The sequence below is a fragment of the Macaca thibetana genome, chromosome 3, assembly GCF_024542745.1.
Source record: "Macaca thibetana thibetana isolate TM-01 chromosome 3, ASM2454274v1, whole genome shotgun sequence".
NCBI lineage: Eukaryota > Metazoa > Chordata > Mammalia > Primates > Cercopithecidae > Macaca > Macaca thibetana.
Window position 1 is genome coordinate 19,536,056 of NC_065580.1, and position 6,618 is coordinate 19,542,673.

Below are 6,618 nucleotides of genomic sequence, written 5' to 3' on the forward strand. Positions count from 1 at the left end.
CCTCCCAAAGTGCTGGGATTACAGGCGTGAGCCACCATGCCTGGCCTATCAGTCATCTTTGAATGAGGCAGCTCTAGACCACCAGATGTCAGGAGTTGAAGGGCCTGGGCTATGCTCTAGGAGAGCAGCATCCGCATGAGTGGATAACCTTCACTCCTCCTGTCCGCCGAGCTCATCGGATGCAGGCTCATGGTGGACAGTTGCTCCCCTCTGCCCAACCTCACCTGCAGATTCCTTCCTTCAAACAAGGCTTGTCTGTGTGACTCCACATTCAGCCTCACCTCCTGTGTTCACTCCAGCTCCCTGCCTGGGTCGGGGCAAGTCCCCACCTGAGCATCCTGTCATGCTTCTCTCCCTGGCGTGTCACTGACTTTGGAGAATTATGCTCAGCTGGCTGCCTCCAGGATGCACCCCTCTCCTTGCACCCATTTAACATTCAGGGCAGTTGGCATCCCTTCCTCAGATTTTCGTGGCTGAGGGTTTCAGATGTCTCCCAGTTTCCTTAGTGCCAAGGTCTGGATTTCTGCTGCTTGTTCTCCTTGCTGCTTTGGGGTAGATTTGGAGAGAAGCAGCATTATTCTGACATTTTTAAACAGGAAGTCTTCTGCTATGTGCTGCAGCCTGTCTAAACAGCCAGCCTCGGTTCAAAGCGTGGCAGCCAGGGGAAAGCCCTATTCAATAGATGAATCAAGAGATTCAATACGCTCATTTTTGCTCTGTTGCCCAGGCTGGAGTGCAACGGCACAATCTTGACTCACTCCAACCTCCACCTCCCTTGGCTCAAGGGATCCTCTTGCCCCAGCCTCCCAAGTAGCTGGGACTACAGGTGTGTGCCCCCATGCCCAGCTATTTTTATTTATTTTTTTGAGACGGAGTCTCACTCTGTTGCCCAGGCTGGAGTGCAGTGGCGTGATCTCGGCTCACTGCAAGCTCTGCCTCCCTGGTTCATGCCATTCTCCTGCCTCGGCCTCCCTAGTAGCTGGGACTACAGGTGCCCACCAACATGCCCGACTAATTTTTTGTATTTTTAGTAGAGACGGGGTTTAACCATGTTCGCCAGGATGGTCTCGATCTCCTGACCTCGTGATCCACCTGCCTAGGGCTCCCAAAGTGCTGGGATTGCAGGCGTGAGCCACTGTGCCTGGCCTATTTTTTTTTTTTTTAATACTTTAAGTTCTGGGGTACATGTGCACAACGTGCAGGTTTGTTACATAGGCTTATGTGTGCCATGTTGGTTTGTTGCACCCATCAACTCATCATTTACATTAGGTATTTCTCTTAATACTATCCCTCCCCCAGTCCCGTACCCCCGCCCCCCACCGACAGGCCCCAGTGTGTGATGTTCCCCTTCCTGTGTTTTCACTGTTCAACTTCCACTTATGAAAACATGCGGGCCGGGCGCGGTGGCTCAAGCCTGTAATCCCAGCACTTTGGGAGGCCGAGACGGGTGGATCACAAGGTCAGGAGATCAAGACCATCCTGGCTAACCCGGTGAAACCCCGTCTCTACTAAGAAATACAAAAAACTAGCCGGGCGAGGTGGCGGGCGCCTGTAGTCCCAGCTACTCGGGAGGCTGAGGCAGGAGAATGGCGTGAACCCGGGAGGCGGAGCTTGCAGTGAGCTGAGATCCGGCCACTGCACTCCAGCCTGGGTGACAGAGCGAGACCCCGTCTCAAAAAAAAAAAAAAAAAAAAGAAAAAAAAAAAAGAAAACATGCGGTGTCTGGTTTTCTGTCCTTGTGTTAGTTTGCTGAGAATGGTGGTTTCCAGCTTCATCCATGTCCCTGCAAAGGACATGAACTCATCCTTTTTTACGGCTGCATAGTATTCCATGGTGTATATGTGCCACATTTTCTTTATCCAGTCTATCACTGATGGACATTTGCATTGGTTCCAAGTCTGCTATTATGAATAGTGCCACAATAAACATGAGTGTGCATGTGTCTTTATAGCAGCATGATTTATAATCCTTTGTGTATATACCCAGTAATGGGATTGACGCCTAGCTATTTTTTGTATTTTTTGGTAGAGACAGTGTTTTGCCATGATGACCTGGCTGGTCTTGAACTCCTGACCTCAGGTGATCTGCCCACCTCAGCCTCCCAAATTGCTGGGATTACAGGCATGGGCCACCATGGCCGGCCTCAAGACACTTATAAAAGAAATATAATCTGCACAGCTGATGGTTGTCAGTTGAAGCTGACAGACTGCTAGATGAAGGTCATATAAATAAATAATATTAAAATAGAGCCTGCTGTTATAGATTGTGTCCCCCAAAATGTTGAAGTCCTAATTCCCAATACTTATGAATGTGACCTTATTTGGAAACGGGGTCTTTTAAGATGAGGTCGTGCCAGGCACTGTGGGGCATGCCTGTAGTCCCAGCTACTAGGGAGGCCGAAGAGGAAGGATCACTTGAGCCTTCGGGTCTGAGACCAGCCTGGACAACACAGTGAGATCATATCTCTATTTAAAAAATAGATGAGATCATTAGGTTGGACCCTAATCCAATTTGACTAGTGTTTTTATAAAACACACAAATTAAGTCAGCTCTGGTGGCTCACGCCTATAATCCCAACACTTTTGGGAGGCTGAGGTGGGAGGCTCACAGGAGTTCGAGATCAGCCTGGGCAACATAGGGAGATCCAGTCTCTACTAAAAATACAAAAAAATTAGCCAGGCGTGGCGGCACACGCCTGTAATTCCAGCTACTCAGGAGGCTGAGGCACAAGAATCACTCGAACCTGGGAGACGGAGGCTGCCGTGAGCTGAGATCATGCCACTGCACTCCAGTCTGGGCGACAGAGTAAGACTCTGTCTTGTAAAAGAAAAAAAAAAAAGGCAGAAATTTGAACACAGAGGCAGACATGCCCATAGAGAGCACATCATGTAAAAAGACAAAGGGAGAAGACAGTCAAGGGACGCCTGACGCTACCAGTAGCCAGGAGACAGGCCTAGAAACAGATCCTTCCTTGGCACCATCAGAGGGAGCACGGGCCCTGCTCGTGCCTTGGTTTTGGACTCTGACCTCCAGAACTGTGAGAGAATAAATTTCTGGGTTTTTGTTTTTTAAAATTATTTTTAATTATTATTTTTTAAACAAAAGCATCAGGTTGGTAAAAAGATTTCTGTTTAAGCCACCCAGTCTGTGATACTTTGTTACGATAGCCCTGGGAAACCAACCCGTCACCTTTGTGTCCGCTATTCCCAACCAACATCCGCATCCCCTCCTGTGCCGAGGCGGGAGTCCAGGAGGTTTATGTTACCCCGCAGGCTTTAATGTTTCCAGAGTATCACGTGCCGGAAATTGGGGAGGAAGCGGGGAACTACTAAGTGTCTTGAGGGATGGCAGCTTGGGCAAAAAGAGGAAGACTGAGTCTCTGGCCCAGCCTGGAACCCCCATGAGTGTCGCCGCCGTTCTCGGGATAACAGCCAAATCAGATCATGCGCACAAGGCCCTTGCCCCTTGGCCTCGCCCACCTTTCAAACCTGGTCTCCAACTGCACGGCCTGGTCTCTCTCCCTGCTCCAACCATCTGAACTGTTTCCCCTTAACAGCACCCCAGAAAGCTCCCTCAAGGCCCTTCCCCGTGCCCCCCACACCCACTCCAGAGACAAATACTGTCCTGATGTGTTCCACCGCATCCATCTTCCCTGTCGTAGAGTTCGTAGAAGTGGAGCCACAGAGCATGTATGTTGCATGCGGCACAATGCTTCTGGTGTGGTGGCTCACGTCTGTAATCCCAGCACTTTGGGAGGCCGAGGCGGGTGGGGGGGTGGAGGGGATCACATGAGGTCCGGAGTTTGAGACCAGCCTGACCAACGTGGAGAAACCCCGTCTCTATTAAAAATACAAAATTAGCGGGGTGTGGTGGCACATGCCTGTAATCCCAGCTATTCAGGAGGTTGAGGCAAGAGAATCACTTGAACCTGGGAGGTGGAGGGTACAGTGGGCCGAGATCCTGCCATTGCACTCCAGCCTGGACAACAAGAGCGAGACTCTTTGTGGGGGGAAAAGGCCAAAATGTTTCCCAAAGAAGGTGTATCATGTTCTGTTTCCACCAACAATGCATGAAAGTCCAGGTGCTACATACAAGTCCTCACCAACACTTGGTGTTGTCTTTTTACTTTCAGCCCTACTGATCAGTGTATAGTGGTATCTCATTTAAAATTGCATTTCTGGTCCAGTGTAGTGGCTCACGCCTCTAATTCCAATACTTTAGGAGGCCAAGGCAGGAGGATCTCTTGGACCCAGGAGTTCTAGACCAGCCTGGGCAACAAAGCAAGACCCTGTATATACCAAAGGAAATAGGGCATGGTGGCACATGTCTGTGGCCCCAGCTACTCAGGTGGGAGGATCACTTGAGCCCAGGAGTTCAAGGCTGTAGTGAGCTACAATGACACCACTGCACTCCAGCCTGCGTGACAAAGTGAGACCCCTCCATCTCAAATAAAAATAAATAAAATTGCACTTCTGAATAATACATGTTTATTTGGCTGGCTCCACCAATCTCAGCTGGGCTCCCCTACATCTGCAGGCTGGCTTGGGTGGGGCAGCCCTGTTCTGTGTATCCTTCATTGTCCTCCAGTTACTGGGATGGGGGGGGCATAGTCTTGTGACAATGGCAAGAGAGCCAAAAGAAACACGCAAGGCCTTTTGAGGCCAAGTCAGAACTGACACACCATCCTTTCCCCAACAGGCCACTGGCTGGAGCCATGGAAACAGCCAAACTCAGCAGGCAGGGGTGGGGGGTCCAGCTGGTCCTGGAGTAGATGGAGCTGCAGGCTCAGGTGGAAAGGGCATGGATGCGGGGAGAGGCAAATAACTGGACCAGAGATGATCTCACACACAATCCATTCTGCAAATGTTTCACAATTTATGCCTAATAACTTGTAGAAAAATGACTAATGATGGCCGGGTGCGGTGGCTCATGCCTGTAATCCCAGGACTTTGGGAGGCCTAAGAAGGCGGATCACCTGAGGTCAGGAGTTGGAGACCAGCATGGCCAATGTGGCAAAACCCCATCTGTACTGAAAATACAAAAAATTAGCCAGGTGTGGTGGTACATGCCTGTAATTCCAGCTACTCAGGAGGCTGAGGCCTGAGAATTGCTTGAACCTGGAAGACGGTGGTTGCAGTAAGCTGAGATCATGCCACTGTACTCCAGCCTGGGCAACAGAGCGAGACTCTGTCTCAAAAGACTAATGATGAATTTTTTTTCTTTTTTTGGATGGAGTCTCCCTTAGCTGTCCAGGCTGGAGTGCAGTAGTGTAATCTTGGTTCACTGCAACCACCGTCTCCCAGGTTCAAGTGATTCTCCCATCTCAGCCTCCCGAGTAGCTGGGATTACAGGCACCAGCCATCATGCCTGGCTAATTTTTGTATTTTAGTAGGGATGGGTTTCACCATGTTGACCAGATTGGTCTTGAACTCCTGACCTCAGGTGATCCACCCGCCTCAGCCTCCCAAAGGGCTAGGATTACAGGCGTGAGCCACTGCGCCCAGCTGAATCATTCATTTCTTGAATGTAGGAAGAGTCTAGAGGCTGCGTCAGTCAGTTCTGCACAAGGGCGTCTTTCTCACAGACAGCATTTCCCACTCACAGGGTCTTAGTTGTTCTTTGTTCCCTGTCAGGTCAAGCTCCGGCCTTGCCTCAAACCCCTAAGGTCCTTGCACACACGGTCCTAGTGAGGCTGTGGCTATCCAAGGACATTGAGTGAAGTGAGGGCAGCAGGACCCAGTGCCTGGTCATTCTAGCTGGCACTGCTAGAATGTAGCCACCAAATGTGGCAACTCTGCCATGCCGCAGGTAGTGTGCGTGAGCAGTTTATGTACAGAGTGCGTGGAATTCCCACAATGACCCAGTACATTAGTGGGTTAGTTTGGACTCTTTGGGCTTTTAGTGACAAAAACCCAATTCCAAGCTGCCTAAGCAAGAAAGAGAAATGATTAGAAGACTCGGGAGGGTCTCAGAGAGGCCAAGAGTAGGGATACAACTGGGCCTGGGACTGGCTGGAGCCGGGCTCCTTGCGTCTTGCCTCGACCTCTCTTCCTGTGTCTGGGTCACTCTCTTCTGTGGTGGCCAGCTTTATCTGCTCCTGGAGAACATGGCGGCACATGGCCACTAACAGCTTTCAACTTCCGCGACGTCTTCAGTTCAAGAGAACAGCCAGTCCAAGTTAGAAACTAATCCCAAGGAAGGACTGGGATTGTTTTAAACAGGCTCAGGCACCCACCTCTGGACCACTAAGCTGTCACTGTTACCAGTGTGGAAAGGTCAACATTGACTAAAACATTCATGTGACTGCAGAGGTGTGTGTGGGGGGGGGGGTTCCCCAGACAGTGGGGGAAGGGCAGATGGAACAACAGCAGTCTTCTTTAATGCTTGCGTTTTTATTTCCACTTAATAGATGAGACTCAAGGAAAACGCGCAGATAGTGTGTGCTGGTTAAGAGTACAGACCTGGTCAGGCACAATGGCTCACGCTTGTAATCCCACCACTTTGGGAGCCTGAGGTGTGTGGATCACCTGAGGTCAGGAGTTTGAGACCAGCCTGGCCAATATGGTGAAACGCCATCTCTACTAAAAAATACAAAAATTAGCGGAGTGTGGTGGTGCG